The sequence below is a fragment of the Megascapheus bottae genome, chromosome 1 (assembly GCF_031878675.1).
Source record: "Megascapheus bottae isolate mThoBot1 chromosome 1, mThoBot2.hap1, whole genome shotgun sequence".
NCBI lineage: Eukaryota > Metazoa > Chordata > Mammalia > Rodentia > Geomyidae > Megascapheus > Megascapheus bottae.
The window spans coordinates 15091500-15118554 of record NC_143509.1 but is presented as its reverse complement, the minus strand read 5'-3'; the positions used below and the strand labels follow the sequence as shown (position 1 = coordinate 15118554).

At 43.5% G+C, this 27055-nt stretch overlaps 1 pseudogene; it reads right to left on the bottom strand.

The window, feature by feature from the left end:
• The window catches only part of LOC150068422 (G2/mitotic-specific cyclin-B1-like), a 37085-nt pseudogene that overhangs the window by 9851 nt on the left and 179 nt on the right, over window positions 1–27055 (bottom strand).

The following is a 27055-nucleotide window of genomic DNA, read 5'->3' as shown; positions in this document are numbered from 1 at the left end:
ATCAATATTGTGAAAATGACAATCTTGCCAAGAGCTATCTACAAATTCAATGCAATACCCATCAGTATCCCAATGGCATTCTTTAAAGAAATAGAAGAGGCAATCCAAAATTTCATATGGAATAATAAAAGACCTCATATAGCAAAAACACTTCTTAGCAGAAAGAACAGCGCTGGGGGAATTTCAATTCCAAACTTTAGACTCTATTACAGAGCAATAATTATCAAAACAGCTTGGTACTGGCACAGGAACAGGCCTGAAGACCAATGGAATAGAACTGAGGACCCAGATATTAAACCACAGACCTATGGCCACCTAATCTTTGACAAGGTAGCCAAAAAAATAGAATGGAAGAAAGACAGCCTCTTCAACAAGTTGTGCTGGCAGAACTGGTTAAGCACCTGCAGAAAACTAAAGTTGGATCCTTCTTTGTGACCTTGCAGTAGAATTAACTCCAAATGGATCAAAGACCTGGAGGTCAAAGCTGACACACTGAAAACTTTACAAGAAGGAATAGGAGATACACTAGGCCTCCTTGGCACAGGTCGAAACTTTCTTAATAAGGACCAAGAATCACAACAAATCAGAGAAAGGCTGGATAAGTGGGACTGCATTAAACTGCGGAGCTTTTGTATGGCAAAGGACATAGCTAGTAAACTAATCAGGAAGCCTACAGAGTGGGAGAAGATCTTCACCAACCAAACAACGGACAAAGGCCTCATATCTAAAATATATCAACAACTCAAAAAATTGAATCACTCCAAAACTAACCTCCAAAGTAACAACCATCCCATTAAAAAATGGGCCAAAGACTTAAAGAGAGTCTTCTCTGAAGAAGAAACAAAAATGGCCTATAGACACATGAAGAAATGCTCAACATCTCTGGTCATAAAAGAAATGCAAATCAAAACAACCCTAAGATTCCACCTCACTCCAGTTAGAATGGCCAGGATCAGGAAAACGAATAATAACAGATGCTGGAGGGGATGTGGCCAAGAGGGATCACTACTACACTGTTGTTGGGAGTGAAAACTCATTCAACCACTATGGAAAGCAGTATGGCAGTGCCTCAAAAGGCTAAACATAGAACTCCCCTATGACCCAGCAATTCCACTACTTGGCATTTACCCAATCATCCAGAATCTAGGGCATACTAAATCCACTAGCACAACAATGTTCATTGCAGCATTATTCACCATAGCAAAGATATGGAACCAACCTAGATGTCCCTCAGTTGATGAGTGGATCAACAAGTTGTGGTATTTGTACACAATGGAATTCTATGCTGCTGTCAGAAAAAACGACATGGACCCATTTGTTAGGAAATGGAAAGACGTAGAAAAAATCCTATTAAATGAAGTAAGCCAGACTCAAAGGAACTTAGGCTCAGTGGTTTCCCTCATTTGTCATAATCAGTAGAAACCTTGCGTTCTCCTAGCAGAGGTCTGCAATAGAGCAAAATCTATATAGTATGAAGCTAATTGAAAGGACCTCCAGGATATTGAAACAAAAGCCTTATAATGATTGTTGTCCTTAATCTACTATGTTATCTCTCATCTCCTTTGCTGTCCCTTGGGTATCTCATATTGTTACAAGTATCTCACTTTGTTATCTGATACATTGAATTTATTTGTATTTGGTTATTTGAAATTTGAGAGGGAAGGGGGGAAAACCAAGAGGGGGGGTGGAGGGGATGGGGGGTGGGGGAGGGTAATGGGTACCAAGACATATGAAAGGGTATCAATGTAAGTGAATTAATGCACCTTCTATCTGGCAAATATCATGTAACCCTTGTATTTATTACAATAAAAAATATATTTAAAAAATTTATATTTCCACCTGTACAATCTATGTTACCCCCAGTTAAATAAATGGTTGTTCTTAAAAGTAAAAAAAAAAAAGATTAGAATCTGGGTAAAATGGTAGGTCTACAGTTCCAGCTACTCAAGAGACTGAGGCGGGAACATCATAAGTTCAATGCTAGATGGTCAGCCTAGCATGCAAAGTCATATCTCAGAGGGGCCACTTGTGAGATGCAGTGTTCCTGGATTAAGCCACTTTCTAGAAATAAAATTTGCATTTATAACAATACCAATAACATTAAATGGTCTGCAGGTTTTTTTTTCTTTGCAGCTAGTTTCACGTGACTTTTTACAGGTAACCTATTCAAGGCTCAAAGGAATTAAGCAAAATGCTAATATCATGGAGGTCATAATGATGACATCAGGCCTGGGGCTTATCTCATGACTCCATCACCTTCTCCTTGCCCTCTCTGGCTCTCCTGGAAGCGTTCTCGGTGATGAGGGATAATTCTGGTAGTAATATTAGTCATTTCCTAAATGACAATCTGATGACTGAGAAAGATGGGGATGCCTTCCATGCTGTACCCTCCTCTCCTCCAGAAGGCAATTTCAGTCCCCAAGAGCTACTGTCTCATGGATACCCTGACTTTTGAAAAGAACATCCTTAAGACAACTCCTGTACATTTCCCTCTAAAATTATCTGTGACTGGGTTAAAAATACGTTTATTTTCAACTGAATTGTTAAAAATTAGAAGTTGGCAGTCTCCAAATAATTATCTTAGTCTTTGGATGCTTGCATGACAACATGCCAAGGCATCTATTACCCAGCTAAAAAGAAGCACTCTTCATGAGTGGGTTTAATGTATTTTTCTGATTTTTTTTATATAAAAAAATGTTTCAGGATCCCAGAGATTTTCTGAGATCACTATCAAACTTTACTCTCCACATGAAATCCAGTGTTCTCAAATTTACAATTTAATAAGAAGTAACGGAGACAATGTTCTCTCTCCTACATTTTTTTATTAAAACTTGACATCTGATATAAATCTGTAGCAGAATCCAGTGTACAGAGACTCTGGGGAGCAGATGGGGGCAGTGAGCCTGGGATGGGCCATGCAAACAGGGCACAGCATCCCCCTAGGGTCTGACCTCCAGGTCCCGTCAGGTCCTTAACAAAGCCACCCATAGCTATGGACTGCCAGTACTCACATTTGAGCAGGAAAGGCCACAGGGAACAACAGGGCAGGGATTAAGAATAAGACTCCTCAACCCAACTGTGGCAAGCATGGGAGGTTGGACCTGGAAGAGACTGCCTCCATTTTTTGCTGGATGAATGGACAGAGGCCACAGAGTAGGTGAAATTCTAGCCTCTGAGCCAGGTGCAGTGGCTCACAACTGCTATCCTAGCTAGCTGGGAGGCTGAGATGAGTGAGATCATGGATTCAGACTTGGGCGGGGCAAAAATGTTCACAAGACCAATCCTGACAGAAGAAGTTGGCTGAGCATGGTGGGTCTCATAAGCAGGAGGACTTTGGCCCAGGCTAACCTGGGGGAAAGAGAGGCCCTACCGCAGAGCAGCCAGTGCAGAAAGGGTGCGGGGGAAGGGCAGGGGAGGGGTTGTAGCTGCCTAGCAGGAATGATGCCCTCAGTTCAGACTCCAGTCCCACCTGCACTAAGGCTATGCTGGAGTGACTAGTGTGGCTCCCTATTCAGAGAGGCTGCCTTCCAAGGAGCTGCTGGGAACAGAGTGAAACCAAGCCAACAGTCACAGAAGGGGCAAAGGATGTGGAGGATCCAGAGGCAAAGAAGAGGAGGGACTGAGACATTGGGAAGGCAAGTTGTCATATTCTGGATCACTATCCAAAAATAATGAAGAGATAGAAGGTAGAACTTCACAAACCCCTTCCAATATTAAATATTGAGCTCCAAGCCTATGAAAAGGTTTTACAAGATTTTTTTTTTGAGACAGAAACTGAAGAGTGCTAGAGGTAAATTTTCTTGAGTGTTAGGAAGACATGCTTGCAGACAAGCCAAATTATTGGTTTTCTATTTTAGACAGAGCTAGAAGACATTAAGAAAATTGTAGAAGAACAGTCAGAGGAAAATATAAATTATTAGAGATGAAATGACAGAGTTTGGAAACAACATAAATAAAACTAAGAGTGAGTCAGATGGACCACAAAAGGGACCAAAGATGTAAAAATCACTTTATGAGGGAAATCTGTAAATCAAGTAGAAATTAGGAATATACAAAAGAATTTGGAAGAAAGTGATAAATATTTGATAGGTTCAAAAAATGCAATATTGAAGCTGGGCACTGGTGGCTCATGTCTGTAATACTAGCTACTGAGGATGGCAGTTCAAAATCATCCTAGGCCGGGAGGTCTGTGAGACTCTTATCTCCAATTAATCACCAAGAAAACTAGAAGTAGAGTATGACTAAAGTGGTAGAGCACTAGCCTTGATCAAAAATGTCATGGAAATCAGTTCAAGCCCCAGTACTGGAGCAAAAACAATTATCAGAATCTTAATGAAGATGAAAAATATCATTGGCTATCTAGGCAGAATGACCTGCAAATATGAAATTATTGGCAGACTTCTCTAGAGTGTCACTTTTTCCATAACAAAATGCAAGATGCACAAGGAAAGAAAACTCCAGGGACGGGAGCATGGCCTAGTGGTAGAACACTTGCCTAGCATGCACAAAGCTCTGGGTTCGATTCCTTGGTACCACATACTCAAAAAAGCCAGAAGTAGAGCCGTGGCTCAAGTGGTAGAGCTCTAGCCTTGAGAAAAATCCAAGGACAGGGCTCAGGCCCTGAGCTCAAGCAAAAAATAAAAATAAAATAACAATTTAAAAAGAAAAGGAAACTCCAGCCAAGGGACTGTCATCCTCGTGGAAGTTTCCAGGAAAGACTACCACATCCTCCCTTCTGATGAGTGGAGTCATGAGTGAGCATCCGATAACCAAGGTGAGTGGAGGTGATCTACTCGTACGGGTGACGTTGAGAGGCTCAAGGCTCTGCTGGGCTCGGCGTGCAGGTGTGGTGGCGAGGCAGGGAGAGGGAGGTCGTCACCTGCGAATCCACCCTGGCGAGGCTACTGCCACATGTGGATGCTGAAGGGACGGAGAACTCGGAGGCCATCCAGGCCTGGCTTCCCCTCCGAACCGGGCAAAGGTCTGCGGGAGCTTCCCTAGCAAGCATGGAGGCCACTGTCCACGGAGGCCCTGTCCTCTCTGGGCTGTCACTCCTCAGCCCCGCCCACGCCTGCTGTCACTCCTCAGCCCCGCCCACTGCGGCTGTCATTCCTCAGCCCCGCCCACTCCAGGATGTCCACGGAGGCCCCGCCCACTCCAGGCTGTCACTCCTCAGTCCCGCCCACACCTGCTGTCACTCCTCAGCCCCGCCCACGCCTGCTGTCACTCCTCAGCCCCGCCCACTCCGGGATGTCCACGGAAGCCCCGCCCACTCCAGGCTGTCACCCAGCCCTACCCACCCTTGCTGTCTGTGGTCCCTAGAGCCCGTGAGCTGAACCTAGGGTTTGTCATGCACTGTGTGACAGGGCCCAGATCAGTGGCACGGTTCGGTAGACTTTTCTGACTGGGTGCATGGACGCGTGGATGAACGAGTATGGTGAGCTGAACCATAGTCTAATTTCTTTATCCTCACCACACATGGATTGTATCTAGGCAAGACAAAAGCAATCCAATGACACTTAGTTTTCTGCTTTATCTTACTTAACAGAATTAAAAGATTTCCCAGGACGCCAACCACAACGACCACAGTTAAGCTTGTCTCTAAACTCAGCCTTCGTGGAATGGTGACAATCAAACACTTAGAGCTTCAAAGTGTCTCCAGCCGCTACCTCATTAGTCTTGTTAGCTTTTCTTTCCAAGATTGGTTTATTCGTTTGTCCCCTCTCCCCAATTACATTCTTTGTGGTATCCATAACTCTACCAATTCATCCTCCTCCTGAAAGCAGGGGGGCTTGCACCCCCCACTCACTGCAACACCTCCCTCCCCACTCCGCCCATCTCCACCTATGGCCTGGCTCTTCTTCCCTTCATCTCCCTTTCTGGAAACCCTGACTCCAGCTCGCTACCAGTTTTTACCCTTCAGATGACCAGAGCAGAGGAAAGACATGTCACTGTGGTCTCCCTTTAAATCTGAAGATACACGTGGGCGTTCACCATGTTGCCCTGCAATTTTGCTCCATTCTCCTGGAAAATTAGCTTTCTTCCTCTTCTAGAAAACCAATTTACACCTTGGCTCTTACTCTCCAATTTCCATTATCTCCTTGCCCTTTCTCACTCTCTCACCTGATGCCTTGCCTTGCCTTTTTCTGAGAACACTATAAGCAATGAGTGAGGGGGAAACAGAGAAAGAGAGAAGCAGGGGGGGAAGGCAGAGACAGAGTCAGAGAAACTCTTCCACTTCAAGCCAGAACCTGCTGAACTCCCCTGCTTCTCTTCTAGTAAAATGCGTACTCTCAACTTTGGGATTTGAATTCAGGCAGGAGCACTACCAGGTGGGCCACGGCCCCAGTCCATTTTGACTTTAATTTTCAGGTAGAGGCTTGCACTCTGAACCTGGGGCAGCTTTGTGTCCCCTATCGGCTGTGCAGAATTACAGGCACACCCCCAGGCCTGGCTCTTTGGTTCAGATGGGTTGTCTCCAGTGTTTACTTGCTCGTGCTGACCTGGAAATAAGCTTCTCCCGATCTTTGCCTCTGGAGAAGGGACTGGGAGTTATCCGCAACCTCTCTTAGCTGCCTGCTCTTCTCCATAAGACAGCAGCTTCCACACCTGCACTCTGTGCTGTGTCACCTCCCAGGAACAACCACAGGGTGGCTGACCCTGTGCCACCAGCACGCACCTGGCAGCTGAGAGGGAACAAGGGAGGGGAGACAAAGAGGGCTGAGCCCCAGCATGACCCAGGAACTCCACTGGTGCCATGCTCGGAAGCCTCAAGTCTTTAAACCACAAGCCTTTGGGGAACCGTCCAGATGCCCTCTGTAGGCCTCGTTCACAAGAGGCTAACATATTACAGATGTGGTAACTGAGAGGAACAAAGGGCAAAACCACACACCAGCACACAGCATCCAGAAAGACTGCGTACCCTCAAGTGTTGTATCATGAAGACACTGAGGCCAAAACCATTCCTAGACATAGAGATAAATAAAATGCTCAATTCACCACCAAGCTGGAAGGTTTCCAGACTTGTATGGACATTGATCAAACTACAACAATGAAGGCAGGTCCAAAATGAGCACAAAAACAGCAGCCCATCTGCCCAGCACTTGGTAAGACCAGAGACAGGACATCATTGATAGAAATGCTTTTAAGACATGCAGAATAGGGCTGAAAGTTTGGCCTAGTGGTAGAGTACTTGCCTAGCATGCATGAAGCCCTGGGTTTGATTCTCTAGTACCACATACATAAGAAAAAGCCAGAAATGGTGCTGTGGCTCAGTGGACAGTGCTCAGGCCCTGAGTTCAAGGCCCCACAGCAACAAAAAAAATACATGCAGAATAAATTAAACCAAACAAGGAAGTACAGTAGCCAAGGAAAGCAGGTCATAATCAGGCAGATCTTTTGTACAAATTGCCCACAAACTCATCCATAAGTCAGGCTTCAGGGGTTGAAAATCTGGCTTCTATGTAATTAAACTGGAAATCAACAAAAGAATATAATAGAAAATACTTCTATGTTTAAAAATTTATCAATACTAAATAACTCTGCATCAAATAATGAATTTCAATAAACATTGTGAAATCATTTTGTCTGGGCTATAGTAAATTCATAACAAAATATTAGGTATTAGAGTTTGATATAAATAAACAATTGTTGAAGGAAATTATCATCTTAAATGCATATGTCAGAAAGGAAGTTTGAAACTCAACAAAGGAAAGATGCTTTTGATGTAAGAATAATGAACAAAAATATACTCAAAATAGAAGAGGATAAAAACATCTCATCACAAGAGTAATCTGTTAGAGGAATTTCTGATAACTCCTAATTCTAAATACAATTCTAGCTGCAAGTCCTGGGATTATAGGGTACTAATGCAAATGAAACTCAAACACAGACAAAATAGTGTTGGCCAAGACAATCTCAAAGATACAGTCAGTGTTCCACGTACTCTAATAAACACTTCACACACTAGCTCATTTCACTTGCAACTATTCTACAAAAATATGCCAATAACTCCTTTAAATTTTTGTTTAATAGATGATACTTAAGCAATATATTGCTTAAGTGTCAATATATTGTTAAGTGTCAATAACCAGTCTTCAAATCCAGGAAGGTGGCTGTTTCCACACACTTAGAAAATCAGAATATAACATTTCCTGGTACTAGTCACCACTTGGCATGCTGGCAATGAGAAGAGCCTTACTGTGCACCTGTGCATGTTTTTTTTTTCCTTGCCTATCCTGGGGCACAAAAAGCAGAAGCCAGGAAGTACCGGGTTCTGCAAGTCAGTCAAAGACTTGTCACATGAAGGCTTTCTGGTGTTGGGGCAAGATTAAACAAGAGCATGGAGCTGAGTCACTAGTTCAAGTCAACAGAGTAGCCTTGATATTCAAGCACTGACCCCAACAGAATCATGTGGAAACGAGGGAGAGATGCACATGCTCAGGCCTACCCAGGATCACCGGGAACCCGGTAAGAAGACCTCAGAGACAAAGGGAGTTGAGTTAGGCAGCAAGGTAAGATAAATAGAAGCTTTTCTAGGTAATAGGCATACACAAAAAAATTGGATTTGGCAAGAGAACCAGCTGTGCGTGTGGCAGTAGGGTGGCTTCGAAAAGCTGGGAAGAGATTGGGTAGATATGCTAAAGATATGTTATTCTAATCTTATCCTACAGTTTACGCTGCCAGTTGGTAAACCTCTTCTGAAAAGGGAAGATAGTAAAATCTTGAGCTTTCTGTGGCCTCTGTCACAGTGACTTACTGCTGCAATTGTAATGCAAAAACAGGGTGATGGAGATTTGTTTGTGTTCCCAGGCAACTTCATTTATAATCAGGTACTATGTGTATTATATACATATACAATCATTTTAATTTTTCAGTGTTTATTTGTAGATTTATAGGCACATTCTAGTTACCACAAATGAGGAAACCATGCAGCTTAGGTCTCTCTGGCTCTGCCCACACACTGGGACATGATAACTAGGTAGGGTTCTGGTCATTCACACATGAGGCCAGAGGAGGCCATGCATAGCAGTGGTGGACACTGCTGGTGGACAAGGCTCCATGGCCGTGTGCAGCTGATCATGTAAAATATTATTCCATGACATGAACTCCAAGAACAGGAAACAAGAAACACTTCAGTTGCCATTGTTGCTGCTGCTGTTTTCTTTTCCTTTCATCTTCCTTGTCAGCTTGTTCGCATTTGGGAGGGTAAAGGAGGACACATAAAACGTGATACAAGGGTGGACGAATACAGAGGGCAGAGGTGCTCACTAGATACCATGTGAAAAAGGAACTGGATAGTCTAAGGGTGGGGATGGAAGGAAAACCAGGAGAGAACAACGCAAGAGGAGACAGGCTTCACAAAAGGTGAACTCAGGGCAGAAGTGTGGCCAAGTGGTAGAGTGCTTGCCTAGCATGCACGAGGACTGAGTTCAATTCCTTGGTGCCACAAACACAGGAAAAACAAGCAAGAAAACAAACCCCCCAAAAAACCCAAAAACACTTGTCAAGGTTTCCTCTGCATTCCAGCCACAGTGAACACCGAGTGTTATTGGAAAAACGGACTCTCCTCAAGCCACATGTCACTAGAACGGGCACTTGGGGTTCATTGCATGCCCGAGTTTAAAAACCTACCTGAAAAACATGGGAAGATGCTAAGCATGGAAGTGGCTGAGGGGCTTTGATCTCAGCTGCAGGGTGCATCTTTGTGGTGGTTCCAGGTTGGGGAGGGTGTTTCACAGCTGCTGTCAACTGGGCGGAAGTCCCTGCTCAGATCTACCTCCACCGTGACAGCAACTGTCACCAACTGAAAATGATCAGCGCCTCCTCTGTTTTTCTTATTGCTTTTCCTGACTTTTCATAGGGAAAATAATCTGTACACAGATAAGAACTTCCTGTGAATCCTTTACATTTCCCACAAATCCACACACTCCAGGGAGTGACTGCCTTTGGAAGTTCAGTCTGGGTTGAAAGCTGTAAACTGTGGCAATGCCTTAGGGGACACAGTCTTGTGCCCCACAGAAGCCAATTATGATCAGGCTCTCATTATGGCTTAGATATGAAGTCCCCGCTCTCATAAACAACTCATGCCATTGCAACTGTATGGTTCCCAAATGACAGTGTCTGAGGAAATCCTCAACACTTTAGAAAGTAGGGCCTGGAGCAAATCCTCTGTCAGGTACTTCACCACAGCCGTGGACTTGAAATAAAATACCTGGGAAGTTGTCTGACAAGTACACTTGGTACTGTGTCTCTTCTGTCTCGGTCTCTCTTCCTCTCTCCCTCTCTTTCCTTTTTCTCTCCCAACTGGGGCAGTCCTGTCCCACTCTGTTGTGATGCTCTGCCTCACCCTGGCCTAGAGTGAATCTGATTGTGAAATTGTGAATCTGATCACGAATCAGAAAGGCAGTCAGAATAAGCCTTTCCTCTCTTTCCTGCCAAGTATTCTGCCATAGGAATGAATTTTTAACACACCTGGGAAATGTTCTCACAAGTGTACCTCTAAGCCATAGGTTTGTCTTTGTTTTTTGTTTCTTATAGTTGTTTCTGTGTGTTTGGTTGGTTGGTTGGTTGGTTTTGTTTTTTTGTTTATTTGTTTGCTGCAAGAATAATCCACTGCATTGCACAACCATATTCAATGTTTACAGAAAAATCTAAGCAAGAGCATCAGTTTTGTATAACCCCCAACTCTTACGCCTCTGATCACCAGAAACATCCCTCAAACTGTTTCACCTTGTCCACAGACCTATATATTTCCAAATCAAACCAGAAAGTATAGACTCTGTTTACCTGAGATACTTCTGGAATTTGCTCTGCGCCATTTAACACAATCCAGAAAACATCTCTAGAACCCCCAGCTCCAGGTCACTCCTGACCTGGGGGCTGCTGCTGCTTGAGCCTGAAGTGTCCCCCAAAGGCCCAGGTGGGCCTGGTTCCTAGCTCAGCACCATTGTCAAGAGGCCGTGGAACCTGCGTGAGGCTGGGTGTAGTGGGAGGACTTCTGGCCATCGTGAACAGGTCCCTCCAGGAGACAGTGGCACTTCTGCTTCTTCCTCTTCCTCACTTGCTTCCCAGCCTCAAGATCAATTCTTTTGTTCAATGTGGTAGTCTTAACATAATACCACAGACCCAAGGCAAAAGGTCAAATAATCTGCAAAAACGAAGATGTCCAGTTACCAATATAGAGTCAGTACAGTTTCCTCCTATGTGCAATTTGTTTAGAATAGTGAAGTCGTTTGCCAAATGTCATGGGTAATAGGTTTGGGAGCCAAAAGTTGAGCCCACAGCTTTCAGATCCCAAAGACCATTCTTGAACTCTGCATGCTAAGTTGCTGTAAAGTGTGTGCCATGTGTGGGGTGACAGTGGCCTCCAGGCAGAGCTCTGTTTCCTCCTCTTCAGAACTTTCTACTGTGACCACAATTGAGAAGAGAGCTTTGAAGATGCAGCTAAATAAGAATCTCAAATGAGATGAACCAGGAAGAATGAACTACTTGATGAATCAATGATGACTCTCCTCGCAGGGGTACACTGAGGATGCACATGCAGAGATGCAGATGAAAGTGGGGTGATGTGGCTCAGGCCAACCTCACAGCCACGGGAGCTGGAAGCTCAGCCTGGAAGGCTGCTCCAGGTACCCTTCAGCTTCCAGACCTGCTTTACATGCTGCCACGTTTGGGGCAATTTTCATGGCAGTCTTAAGAGCTAGTATAATAAATGGCAAGCTCCCTGTCCCCAGCCCCTCCACCCATTCGCACATAAAAAAATAAAATAAAATAAAAGATCTTCCTGAGAAAGTGAACCCCGAATAATCAGATAAACTATTGTTAATAAAAAAATCTTAATTGATGGTATTGAAAGAACCATTACTAAGTACATTTTAGAAGGTTAAAAATGGCATTTTTGTCTGAACTCAACATCAAAATCTCATAAATAATGAGCAAGATCTCATAAATAATGATCAAAACAATGGCTTTCAAAGAAAGCTTTTGATTATCATTTATAACAAATGCTTTTGCAAAGCAGAACATTTCCTTCTAAAATTTCTATGGTCTATAGAAGTCCTGTTCAAATTAGTTCTGGTAAAAGTTTCTTTAAAAACTGATTTTATTCAGTCACATGAAGCAATGTTCTTTCATCATAGAAAGCCGGCTCTGGTTTGAAAATATGTTTGTGATGCCATTCTGGACCTGCCCTACAGAATTGCCCTATGGGACTTTTTCTATCAGTCAAACCCAAGGTTGTTTAGCACATCAAGGGAAGACTTTCCTTGTGTCCTAATTGTGGGCCAATAGACAGGCGTCACTGGTGAGGTGCCGAAGGAAGTACCAGCTCCTTCCTAAAGTGTTTCCATGGACCTGGCAGCACTGCCTCTTCAGATGGATGAAGGATAGATTCTTACAGTGATATGTGCGTGTCTTCACTTTCCTTTTCGGATATTAAGTATCATAACTCATGCAGCATAATTATGTCTGTTGTACAGATTGCCACGTTGTGGTGGAAACGTATGCTATTGTGATCTGAAAGCATTCACAGGCGAAACGGGCACGTTTCGACTACATCAACAATGCTTCAGGAAAAGCACAGACCAGGCTTTTCAGAAGCAGCCTCCCACCTGCTGAAAGCCTGCAGGGTCCCATCCAGGCGCCGCGGCCGCCCCTTCTCAGGCATCCTAGCAGCTGTGCAGCCCTGGAGCTTGGTTCCCAGAAGCTGGGGCTCAACACGCCCAGCCCTGCTCCTGGGATGAGGCTGGGGCGCCTCCTCCAAAGCCACGCTTCCGCGTGGAAGAGAAAGCCCCCCCCTCGCCCAGGATCGGGCCTGCGTGGGAGAGGGACCCACCACCCCACCCAAGACCAAGTCCCGCGTGGAGAGGGGGCCCACCAACCCGCCCAGGACCTGGTCCGCGTGGTGAGGGGGCCCACCACACTACCCAGGACCGTTCCTGCGTGGGACCAGGGCTGCAGGGCTCAGCAGGCCATCTCGGCTCTGACTCCACAGGAGCCACGACCAGGCTGCAGGCCTCCACTCGTGTGCTCCTCCTCCAGGCTCCTCGGCTGCCCGTCCTCCAGTCCTGTGCTCTTCCTCTCGCATGCCTTGGTTACTGACTCTAAAATGACAGAGCTGCACAGGGAGGTTTCAAATCCTCTGAATGTTAGAGGTTCTGCTTTTGGGAAAAGAGATTTTTGTCATGGAGGAAAACATACCGAAATGCTTTCATACAAAGGATATGTGACATGTAGACTTTGCTTCAAGGTACTGGTGAGGCGGTAGTAGGTGGCTCCTGAGGTGATCCCAGCTCCTCAGGAGACTGAGCTCTGAGGGTCTCAGTTCAACACTGGACGTGGCACTGTGGCTCTAGCCTTGAGCATAAAGACCCTGAGCTCAAGTCTAGGACTGGAAGAAATTAAAATAAATAAATGAATAAATAAATAGTTCAAAAGGAATTAGTGAAGCATGCGGAAATACATTAGACCAGAATCTGACATTGCTGAAGTTAGGCCATCCCTTTCTCCTTGTGAATTTAGATCTAAAATTTTCATAATAAAACTGTTTTTAAAGTTCTTGACCCTGTTGACTTCCTTTCAGCAAAATCTTATGGTTAGAATCACAGTTCTAAGAATATTAGAGGGCATTAAAAAGAAAAGTTATTCTATGACCCCTGATTCATAAAACTGACATGAGCTTATAAACAATGAATGACTTCATCCGATCTGTCCAATATGCGGACTTTTTAAAATCTGTTTAAGCAATGAGTCGTCCACAATGAGTAGAACAGAAAGGCAAGTAGAATCCTTCTGGAAGGTGGAAAGCTGAGCTACTGCCAGCTCTCCAGGCCCACTCTCCTGCTTCAGCCTTAGCTAACAAGGCAGGATTTGATGACCATGTCCCAGACATTGCTCCAAACATTCTCCCTTAACTCCCCCCCCACTCCCCCCACCCCCACCCGCTTCCCTCTAACCCCATGGTGTGAATCTACTTATAATCCCTTCTACAGAGCTGAGGAGAGTGAGGAGCTGCTGACAAATGCAGAGAGGAAATGTGGAGAGCAGGAACTCTCTTCTTAACCATTAGCATTTCATTGCTTCTCCAATGAGAGTGTAACTGAAGAATCTAGCATCAAGTTGATGGAAAGTAAGAAACAATTCCATATCATGCTGAAAGTTCAGCTGTTTTCCTAATGAAGATGGGTGGTGAAAATATCAAGGTAATATTAGAGTCAAGTAGAATGTCAGTTCCTAGTAGAAATCTCATCTGCATTACCCAGAGCTGGTTTAGGAATGAACCTATAAAGCAGTTGGAGTCAATCTTTTATGAGAAAATAAATCAATCTTACACAAGTGTTTACTCCCGTGCAGGTAGATGGTTGTATAATAGCTCAGTACAGGATAGTGTCTTAAGACCATGAGGACCTGGCTGTAGGAGACAGGAACACACTGGGAATAGTAGATCTGAGATGGGGAAGGCCTCAGGTTCCTGGTGCATGTTACAGCATGCTGTAGGGGTGGTGAACACACCCCCAGCTTGCCCTTAGATGAGCCGCCTTCAACAACTTTGCTTCTTATTTTACATGGACCAAATTTGAGGCTGGGAGCACGAGCTCATCACAGGACATAGCAGGTCACTCTCCGAGGAATCAGGGTATTCCCACTGCTAGAGGACTAATGCTGGTGAATAGGGGAAAGATGATGTGACTACGATGGGCAGGGGAACTGCAGGCTTCTGGTTTTAGCATAGTGTGTGGCTAAAATTCTGGATTCAAATACCAATTTTGTGACATAGGCATTAATAAATTTAAGTTACATTTTAAATCCATGTTAACTGTCTATGAGAACATCTGGATAAATATAAATAAATAACAATGATTAATTTTTGTAATGAAGACACACCACAGGTCAAAAAATGTATACTATTTACATTTTGATTATTTATCTTTTGCCCAAACTCAGTTTGAGAATACACAAATTATTTACAACTGAGTAAAACATCACCATCAAGTTTCTAACATAATGATTTGGATTAGCATATTGGCAATCATTACAAATGCATCTCTTTACTGCAAGGCCACAATTTGTTGTGCTTATAAAATATAAGAGCTATGTCTATGGTGAAAAAAATTTAAAACTCAGGTATTTTCAAGTTATGTTCATATGATGGTTTCTACTTTCTGTTCTGGGAACTATATTGACTTGCTTTACATGGTTAAGATTTCCAGGGTTCTCAATTTCTTTCAGAAAGCAATCTGAATCAGAAAGTATAAACAAAGTCAGATGGACCAAAAGATGATCACGTTATCCAGGTAATGTCTCAGAGTCTGGATACCCTTGTTTTGCTCCTGATTTTAGAGGAAATGATTTTGTAGGTTCTTACTGGTTTGTCAATTAGAGCCTTTAATGTTTGGAAGCATGTTCCTCCTGTTTCTAGTTTCCTCGGGGTTGGTAGATTGTGTCAAAGACTTTTTCTGTATCAGTTCAGATGATCATATTACTTTGTTTTTGTTAGTATGCTACACTCATTCTAAGTTTATTGATAAGCATATATTGAACCATCCTTGCATTCCTTGCATCCTTGCATTTTGGGACCAAAACTTTTTTATTCTATGTGATCTTTTAAAGGCTTTCATGAATTCTAAGAACTTGCAGTTCAAGAAAATTTGTTCATACTTATTCTGTTGCAATCTTATATTGGATATGTAGAAGGAGCTCTGAAGCTTTTTTTTTAATTTCTATTTCATAAAATAGCTTGAGAAACATTGGTATTCATTTTTAAAGATGGAACAGCAAATCCTGATTAGCTGGGTGACCTCATTAGTATCTCAAACATTGTTTATGATTGATCTATTTTCATTTTTTATTTCCACTTGCCTCAGTTTTGGAAGGTCATATGTGTCTAGAAACTTAAATATTTCTTACAGATTTTCCAGTTTATTGCTATGCAATTTTTCAAACAAGTCCCTAACATTCATCTGGATTTCAGTAGAATCCATCTTAATATCCCCTTTTTCATCACTAATTTTTATTAATTTTGGTGTTCTCTTTCTTTCATTTAATAAAGATTATCTTTGTTTTTCTTAATTTAGTTGCCCCCCAAGGAACTGACTCTTTGTGTTATTGGTCCTTTGTGTTGATCCTTTGGTTGGCTTCCATCACAGTGATTTTGGCTCTAATCTTTATTATTTTTTTTCATTCTGCTATTTTGTGATTTGGTTTGCACTTGTATGAAGGCTGTGAAGTACATCATTCTTTGACATTGCTCTTATTCTTTTAACATAAAAACTCATCATTACAAGCTTCCCTCTAGAACCACTTTGCAGTACTCAACAGATTCTGGTAATTGGTGCTTTTATATTTACTTGGCTTTAGAACATTTTTTATTTCTTTTATGATTTCTTTTGTGACTCACCGATCATTTAAAAGTACAATGTTCAGTGTTTTCTATATCTCCTGCAGCTTTTCTTGATGTGGACTTCTAGTTTTCTCCTGATATTCTTTATTAGGCTTGCTATTCATTATTTGGACTATCATATAATTTGTGACTAATATACTATCTATTTTGGAGAGAGTTCCTGGGCTGCTGAGAACACTGTGTGTTCTACAGCTGTTGTGTGGACTGTGGTTTTGTTTTTTTGTTTTTTATTTTTTGGGTTTTTTTTTTGCCAGTCCTGGGCTTGAGCTCAGGGCCTGAGCACTGTCCTTGGATTTTCTCAAGGCTAGAGCTCTACCACTTGAGCCTCAGCACCACTTCCAGTTTTTTTTTCTATGTATGTGGTACCGAGGAATCGAACCCACTCTACCACTAGGCCCACACTCCTGGCCCAAGTCTTAACAATCTTGTTAATGTCCAAATCTTTCTAAAGCAAAGATCTCCAAATACTTTAATGTCCTTCCTCCTCACCCCGCTCTTACTAGAGTGGAATCATTGATGCTTCCTAGACACTCAGGTGGTGGGTACCCACATCAGTCTCTAAAGTCCAGACCACCTGTGTTCAGAGCCTGGCTCTCTCATACACTATCCTGTGGCTATTGTATTCCCAGCAGTTTCCTCCTCTTCCGATGGGAAGAACAATATTCTTAGTGTTGGCAGAAGATGGAGTAAGTAAATAACTGTAAGATTCTTAAAAAACTTTCTGGAGGCAGGGAGTTTGGCCTAGCAGTAGAGTATTTGCCTAGCATGCATGAAGACCCAGGTTCGATTCCTCAGTACCACATACATAGAAAAAAAAGCTAGAAGTGGTACTGAGGCTCAAGTGGTAGAGCTCTAGCCTCAAGAAAGTCCAAGGACTTGAGCCCTGAGCTCAAGCCCAGGACTGGAAAAAAAAAAAAACTTTCTGGAACTCTTTCCACTTAGGCCATGATAATTGCTCAATAAATATTAGCTAAATAAATACATTTTGGATAACTATTTGCTTAAATTTCTTATTTTTATCTTATATAAGACATGATACTTTATATGCTATCTTCCAAGAGGTAGAGAAGAATTTTGGGGTGTCATTTTAAACCAAGGAGCTCCCAGAGAGAAGACAAGCAAGTCATCTCTGTATAACATACCTTACTTTGGATTAGCAAACATTCTGGTAGATCTGAGCCTGCAGAAGGATCCACAAGTCAGGGGAGACCAGGGCAGGGAAATGAGGTGTGGAGTCACTAGGAGAAGAGGGGCAAAGACCTAAAGCCTCAGAAAGTCATTATGGACTTTCCATCAGCCAAGCAGAACAGAGAACTTCATAATCTTCAAATGTTTGCCGAGAAATTAAAGCATTATGGAAAACATGATGGACTTGGAATTGAGGCCAGCTCTGCCATTAGCACACTCTGGACCTCTCTGTGCCTTGATTTTTCTTCTCTCTAAAATTAAGCCACTGCCTGATAATTACAGGGGTCACCCCACACACACCCCGCGGTGATGCCAGGCACTGATTCCACGGGCTGATTGAGGAGTGAAGCACTCTAGAGGACAAATGGAATGGTTTCTTGTTAATTTATTAAGCTATTACAGAAGCCTTCCTTCTCACTTCGCATGCAATAATGCTGTCTGATTTCTAAATTCATCCTGTGCTTTAGTCTTTATTCACAGTGACAGGCACATGTACATAATTCAGATTAATTATCACAAATATAGTTTTATGTACTGGGTCAATTATGTACTACTATTCTGTAGTAGCTATAACTAGCCTGAGAGTCCTGAAAGGGTTTTTGAGAATATGATAAGGCCCTATACAATTCTTGAAAATCTACCAGCAAAACCTAAAAGCCCTTTCTCATCATCTAGGGGCAGATAACTCTGCAGGCTTAAAATCAAACCACAAACCAATAGACTAGCAAACAAGATTCAGCTACTGACGGATGTAATAGATTAGAGGGTCTGGTGGCTCACACCTGTCATCCCGGCTACTCAGGAGGCTGAGATCTGAGAATCAAGGTTCAAAGCCAGCCTGGACACTATAAAGCCGTGAGATTCTTTTCTCCAATTAACCACTAGAAAACCAGAGGTGGGACTGTGGCTCAAGGATAGCCTTGAGCTGAAGAGCTCAGGGACAATGCCTAGGCCCAGAGTTCAAGTCCCATGACCCCCCCCACAAAAAAAGAGTGCAGTGATATGTTTAATGTATTTAGATTATATATGTACCTGTGTGTGTGTGTGTGTGTGTGTGTGTGTGTGTGTGTGTGTGTATAGACAGACAGAGAGGCAGACAGACAGAGACTGGTGTCACACTAGATGCCAGTGGTGGAATTGTGTCTTTCATTTGATAACATCTCAGCCTCTGGTCTAGCTCTTTGCACAAACACATTACTTTATCAGTGTTTCCTGTCAAGCTCCCTCAACCTCCCATGAGCTCTGTCTGATTATGCATAAGTGAAATTGTATTGCATAGAAAAGTCCCCCCACAAGGCCCACAGTTAGCTTCAGAAACTTTATCATTGCCTTTCAGGCTACAGTAAGATCTCCAAACACAGGCAAAACTCCAGGGTCTCCATCAGGGCTAACTCCCTGCATAGCTTCTCCTGAGCCTCAGGACCACAGAACAAAGGCAGAAACCAGGTTTTTATTCTGGTTACTCCTGGAGTGAACATTTTTCAAGTTGTCAGGATCTCTAAAGCCCTATGAAATAGCATGCCTCTGTCAAGATTGATGGTAGGCCAGTGGTCTAAACATGAGATTTGTTTCTAGTGGCTGAAAGTTGGTTTATTTCCACATATACTTGCTGCTCATCTCTCCCAATGTTGCCTGTTTTTCAACAGTACAGAAGGTTAAGGTCATGCATTGATTCCTCAGCAGTCAGGTCCAGTCAGTACACAACTCACACTGTGTGCTGGAATGGGACACACAGAGTCTCAATCTCTACACAGTTTTATTTGGAAGTGGCGCTGTGGCTCCGTCTCACGCAGTAGAGCACTAGCCTTAAGCTGAAGAGGTCAGGGACAGCACCCAGGCCTGAAGTTCAAGCCCCACAACTATAAATAAATAAATAAATAAATAAATAAATAAATAAATAAATAAATAAATGCAGAAAATATACCTGAAATACGTTGTTTCTAAAATGCCCGTACATGTGTTTTCATGATGTCACTGTGCTTGCAGTAGAGATAAAAACTACCCACCTGTCTGCCAGTAGGTAAACAAATGCAGTGTGTATAATTCCATGGAACAGAAGCCTTGCAGTGCAGAGGTGGGCACTGCATCTCATGCTGTAGTGTGAGGTCATTTGCTCAGTTATGCATGGTAGCTATAAAAGGAAGGTCTATATGACCCCACTGACAGGAAGTGCTGGCCTCCTCAGCAGTGACAATTTCATGTGAGCCACCAGCACCCAGTCTGAAAATCCTTGGATTTCACGTCTCTGCTGTCTAGCCTGAGCATCTGACACAGCTTGAGCGTCTGACACCATACCTTCTGGCACCAGATACTTGCATGGAATACCTTTTTATAGGCACATAAATTAGTTTATCTATAATCATAGTCAACTGTCATTTGAAAATTCATTTCTAAGAAGATAGAAATGGGTTTGGTGCTAGTACTGGGACTTGAACTCGGGGCCTCATGCCTTTTCCTTGGCTTTTTGCTGGAGGCTAGTGCTCTGCAGCTTGAACCACACCTGTATCTGCACAGAGATGGATGTCAGTGACTAAAGTTGTGGCACAGTTCTCTCAAGGTAAGAGTAACTCTAGAACTGATTGTTCATGAAATGATTCTCTTCTGTAACTCTTCAGAAACACTGGACCACAGCAGGCTATGCCTTTGTTTTTTTCTCAGAAAAACAAGGAAAAATCATCCACAGAGTGATTCAGATAATCACTTTCTGGAATGAGGAGGCAGAGTGTGTACTGAGCATGCCAGGCCCGCCACTCAATCCCAAACACCAAAACAATAGCAATTTCTGCGTCCACTAGCTTCTCCTTCCATGTCTGATCTCTCTTAGATGAATTCACAGCCTGGTAGAGATTGCTTTGTAAGTAAGCGCGGGCTTACCCCGAGTGTCTCTTAAGAACAAAACATAGCTAATTGTTGGAGGTTGTGTGTGAAGGCCATGACTGAGGCAGGGATGGGACAGAGCCTTGAGGAAGGAGGAGAGCCAGAAGTCACCCTCAGGCTGCCAGATCCCAGCATGCCAGCCCAGCACCTAGAGAACCAATGCCACTTTTCCCCTTGGTGGGGTTTTTATTTCTGAGTCTGCACATTCAAGATTTGTAAAGCTCCTGCACTCAAATACACTCCAAAACTGAGGTGTCTCTTCTGCAGAATCCAGAGGCACATAGCCTGGCAGGAGTCAGGAATTAGAACACAGAGTGCGGCAGCTTTGTCCATGTGGGCAGTTGACTCTCGTCTCAGTGATTTGCCCTCCTGTGCTAATGTCTCGGCTTCAGGGAAACTGTACTTACCCCTGGGGACGTGAGAGCTACAGAGGTAATTCTGTGACACCTCTGGAGCTCGGTGATGCCAAATGAATAGAGGAAGCAGAAAGTTATTTACATCCTCCTGTGACTGATTTAGGGTGTAAGAAATGTGTGGGGTCTCCATTCTCTTCTCCAGTAATTCCTCTGATTTATTGATGCAGGCAGGACTTTGGCAAAGCAAGCGATTTAGAGAATAGACAGAAAAATGAAATATGTGCCCATCTGCCACTGTAATCACAGCCTGCCTCCTTGCAACCAAGATCAAACTCTTGTCCCTTTGCTAACTGGCAGTGGGACTCAAGGTAGGGTTAGTTTCTCCCTTCCTTTGTGGCTTTGTCTATAAAATGGGCTAAACCTGACATGCAGGCAGCAAGACTGTGAGATTAAATCATTTAATCCATATGGGAATAGATTAACTAAAAAAGGTGAATCTGAGCCAGGAGTGTGGCCTAGTGGCAGAGTGCTTGACCAGCATGCACGAAGCCCTGGGTTTGATTCCTCAGTACCAAACACACAGGAAAAGCCACAAGTGGTGCTGTGGCTCAAGTTGGGGAGCTCTAGCCTTGAGCAAAAAGTGTCCAAGGCCAGTGCCCAGATGCTGAGTTCAAGCCCCAGCACTGGCAAAACAAACAAACAAACAAAATAAACAAACAAAAAAGAAAGTGAATCTGAGAATGTCAGCCCCATTCTAAGAAATAAATGTTAGATTCTGTGGCTCTTTTTGTCATTGATGTTACTATTCATAATTATTTATCATTTATAGCTAAACATGTAGGATGTCTCTTTATAGCCTGAACATTCTACCAATAAGAGATACATTTTATTGAAATGCTGCTTTTTAAATCAATATTTTTCTGAAAAAGAGACTAAATAGCAAATCCTTTTGGTTTCCTGGCTCCTAAGTCTCTTCCAGAACTACTCAGAATTCAATTCTGCTCCAGAAATGGAAAGCTGCCATGTGAAGACGCCCTGGCTGGCTGTGGCTGTGGCTGTGTGTCCTGAAAACTTCACGGACTTGCAGTTTTCCAGTCCCTATCATAAAACCAAGAAACCTTTCAAGGCCAGCATTGCTTTCACCTGGTGAGGGAAGCTAGGACCTTAATGAGAAAATGTCTTTCCCATCATCATGGTCCTGAGGACAGGTGGAGGAGGCTTCCCCAGGGCCAGAAGCTCTGCAGGAAGTAAGGCTGTAGCTCTGAGCATAACCAGAAGCTATACTTGATCACATGACTGGGACCCCTTCTGAAAACAGTAGCCCTCTTTGAGATTGCTGATGGTGAAGTCTGGGTGCTCAAAACCAGCTCTGGCCAATGACAGAAACAGAGGCTGAGGCCCTTGTGAAAACTCTAAGAAAAACTTTATCTAAAGGGGAACAGCACTCAAGCCCACACTGGCCTGGGACTGAGACAGAGAAAGGAATGTCACATGAGAGAAGACCATTGTCACATGTCTGGACCACTCAGATAAAGAGAAAGCTGGCTTAAGTTGGCAAAAGAACTATTCTCATAGGTAGAATCCCCAGTGGATTAAAAATACCTCCAGAAATGAATATCATTTATACTGATAGTAATAAGTTGCAATGCTATTTTATCCTTGGGATAATGAGATGCTGAAATAATGTCTTTGAAGCTTTGTGGCCCAAGTGGGCTCATGAACGTAGGGTAGAGGGATTTCCCCGGAATTACTTCATTACTAATTTAAGGCTTGACTAATTTGTTTTTCATTTGAACATTAATCATTCCAAGCACTAACCATTTGCTGCATTGAATCCCTGGGGTGAAAGGTTATTCTGAAAAATTTAAGAAAGACAGTAGTTCTAATGATTTGACTGTAAGATTCAGAAGAATGGGAGCTATGCTGTTTTGTGTAACCACTAACATGCATTTCTGAATTTTAGGCCCTCGGGTGTTGAGTGGATGGGCAAAATGTTCATGATACACAACTATGCTTATGAGAACTCAGTAGCATTTATATTTTATTCTATGAATGGCATTCAGTTACTCCCCATGCACACAATAGCTTCACACAGCTCCCTGTCTCCATAAAAACTCCCCACCAGATAATTATCTTAAATAGATGGCTGAGTGGAAATTACATAGCAAGCATGTTCAGTGATCTGTGTCTGGAATGAGTAAAATCCAATAAGTAGCAACCACTGCTACATTCACATAATTCACATATAAGCATTACAAGTGCTCTAAAATGCCTGATTTTCATTTGTCTTATCCATGGAACAACCCAAAAACTCATCTCAAATCTCCTCTTAGGACCCTATTGAAGAGATTCCCAGGCAGCTCTGGCTGCCTTCAGATTGGCAGAGGAATCTGTTGGGTCCCTAGAATGTATATTTACCTAATTTGTCTGTCTGGTGTGGAGCCAAGTTAAATTGTCTCCTTCCTCGCAGTTATTAGACAGTACAAGAAATGATAGGGTCCAAACAAGAAAATGAAAAACAAGACAATAAATCAGAGCATCTGAGTTCTTATGATACAATTCAACAATCACTATCTGGGAACTCTATCCACCAATGAAGGGTATGTACATATACTATTACATATTATACACAATTACATGTACTCATTATATACAATGATATATGTACTGTGTGTATATTTTATGTTATCATTTGCAATATATAAATATGCCATATTACATATGGCACTATAAATTTGATGGTTCATTACTTATAAAATTTTACTGTGCTTTATGTATTTGATATATAATATTCTATATATTACATATTGCATTGAGAAATTTATGAACTCTTTCACTTAAACCATGAAAAGGAGTTAATAAAAGTCTTTATTGTTCTAAAATATTTGGGCATCACAGAGCTACATTTTTAGAAATATTAAAGTTTTATAGATTTACAATTGAAGCCTTTGTGTTCGATAATATATGTACAGCACTGGTATATATGTAATGTATAAAATCATGAAACCCTTACATTTGAAATGAATACATATATAGATATATTATTTTTCAGGACATAATGAATAAAGACTAAATACTAAAATGAATAAGAAATACTAAAATGAGTAGAAAGAAAATGAATAAAAATGCAATGAATAAAAAATAAGAAAACAAATGAGTAAAGGATGAGCTGGGTGTGATGATAACACTCACCAGCACTCAGAGTACAGCAATATAAGTTCAAAACCTGAAAGACAGAGAAATTGAGAGATAGCTGACGGATCTACAGATGATAGATAGTAGACAGATGCAATGAGTTATAAAGACTAGTAGAATAAATACACTTTTAGAAATGAGGTATTTCGGGCCAGGAGTTTGGCCTAGTGGTAGAGAGCTTGCCTAGCATGCACAAAGACCCGGTTCGATTCCTCGGTACCACATACATAGAAAAAAGCTGGAAGTGGTGCTGAGGCTCAAGTGGTAGAGCTCTAGCCTTGAGAAAGTCTAAGGACAGTGCTCAGGCCCTGAGCTCAAGCCCAGGACTGGCAAAAAATAAAAAAAGAAAGAAATGAGGTATTTCACAGATGTTATTCAGAAAGGAGCAGGGACACAAGCTTGTGCATCTTTGAATCCCCCAGCAGGAAACTGAAGATGATGCAAACACGGAGAGAATGATTACAAGACCTGCTGTGGTGACAGAACGTGTGAAAATCTGGTCTGCCACAGAGTAAAGATGAACCCTGGACACCTGTGTTCCCTGTCTGTGTCTGAGATTCATTAATCAGCCTGTCTGTGTCTGTGTTGGCCTGGCATGCAGACTGTTTGAGTCTCACCCCATAGACACATCAACAGAGGTTTCTAGCTCCTGGTGGCAAAGGAAGGGTAGCATGAGAGTTCATGCATGGCATGCACACACACTTCCACGTGCTACTAGATCACAGTGTGCATTGTCCTGAAGTCGTCAGACAAAGAAATCAAGATACAGTTAATTCAAACCCTTAAAAAAATAGCATGCAATTTAGAATCAGGAAGGTCTCTAAAAATAACCCAGTCAAACACCTTCTAATACAGACACAGACACCAAGAGAAAAGATAAGGGTTTTTACTTGAGTTACCTAGCAGCAGGAGTGGAATGGAATTCAGACATCTTTCCTGGCCCCTTTCTGGCTTCGGTTCCATGCCCCAGCTTTGGAAGTGTGCAAAGCATTGCATTCTTCTCTTCTGTGCTACAGACCAGAGCAAGGTTCACTAGAAAATCCATAAAGGGTGGTAATGAGATGGGAATGTTCTAGGCCTGCGCTTAAACTCTACTAGCTACTGTTCAACTCCACTCAATACAGCTTGCCAACCGTAGACTTGTGCGACCCAACTGAAAATCTAAGAGAAACTACCATGATGAAGAATATCTTCACCCTGACAAAATGGCTCGCCTCTGCTTATCTCAAAGACAGTCTGCTCCGGGGCTTTCGCGTCAATCTTTAATGACATTGCAGCCAGAAGCTTCTCGCGCCTACAGCGGTACCCGGAGCCTTCCTGGGCGCAGAGGGCGTGAACGTGCCCCGCTGGGTTTGGACTCGGCTTCCGGCAGCCCAATGCAGGGTAAAACTCAACCAGCAGGCCAGCGGCCTAGAACCTCTGGGCCACACTCCGCTGCGAGGAGGCAAGGCCTAACGCAGCCCTTTTGCACCTGCACAGATTCGGGCTCCTACCGCGGCTCCGGTGATTCCAGAGCCCTAGGGCACGACCTCGGTTCTGCTTGGTCCCTTTGCTCTCCCCGTTTCCACTGGAGACCCCCCGCACAGAGCCGGGGAGGAATCCGGGGCAGAAAATACCCCTCCGCAAGAAACCGAGGAGCTAGGCGAGGTCTCTTGCTAAGCTACCAGTCTTGCCAAACCGAATTCAAAGACATAACCAGCGTCTACAGCGCCCTGAATAGTCTGGTAAACGTGTGTTTGTGGGGCGACTGTCCCTTTTCTGACCTCAAGAACGACTAAAAATGACATTCATTCAAATGGCGGTTGCCTTTCTCAATGTCTGACACAGAGCAGTCTGATTCTGTACTGTAAGGAGGGCCGTGGGGACATTCTTGAACACGTCATTAAAACACTGTTTAAGACGCTTTGAGCTTGGGAGGGGACGGGGAGGGAAATGGGGACAAAAATATGAGAAGGGGCATCAAATGTGTGAGAAGTAATGAATCTACTGCCTGGCAAATGTAACTGTAACCCCTCTCTATCCGGTACAATAAAAAATCAATTTTAAAAACTTTGAATTGACGTATCATCGCTGAATGTATTGGCGGAGGATAGTCATTCATTCAGGCCTGAAGGCAGTGTGTCCTGGTCACACCTGGGTACTTACCGGTTCCCGGCTTAGTTTTGTATCGATGTGCTTGGAAATGGCAGGCTATGCTCGTGGACACAGGAAGTCTGCAATAATCCTCACCCATCGCTGCTACACCTCTGGGCATCTGTCACCAGTCCATCTAACTGTCACCCGTCCATCTAACTTCCTTGCCCACGGCCCACCTCGCCACAACCGCCTTGGCCTCGGCTTTTCAGCTTCCACAAACGAGCAAGCTAGCTGTGCAATGAGCTCATGAAAGAAACTCCGGCAAATCCCATCCTCTCAAACAAACACGGTGGACGCAGCCCCGAAACCCAGAGCAGTGCACGGAGCCACGGAGCCACGGAGCCACGGCTCAGACCTCTCTAAGGCCGACGCGGGTCTGGACAGGTTTCTGTGCCAAAATCCAAAGGGAAAGCTGAGCCAGAAGGCTGTTGCCAAGCCGGGAAGCAGGCTGGGGAGTTAGAAATCATTTCCTTCATCCTCTAAACTCCCCTCCCTTTCTCCCTGCTCAGAGCTGACTCCTCCCTTTCTGCAGCCAGGATCACAGTTGGGAGATAGCCTGGGCGCTCTCTCATAAAACTAACTCTCTCTCTCTCTCTCTCTCTCTCTCTCTCTCTCTCTCTCTCTCTCTCTCTCTCTCTCTCTCTCTCTCTCTCTCTCTCTCTCTCTCTCTCTCTCTCAAACCCACCTGCTCTTGAACCAGCTCTGGCACCAAGTGCATCTTAAAGGCGCACACAGTTCGGCTGCAGCCAGCTGCGCGCTGCTTGTGCTTCTCCAGGAGCCCAGCAGCCAAGGACGCCTTGCTCTGGGCTGCGCGCTGCGGCGGTGGCGGCACCGCCTTTGGTGGCGGTGGCGGAAGGGAGTTTGGGGTTGTTTCCTCGGCTGAGAAGTGTCCTGTTGGTGTCTG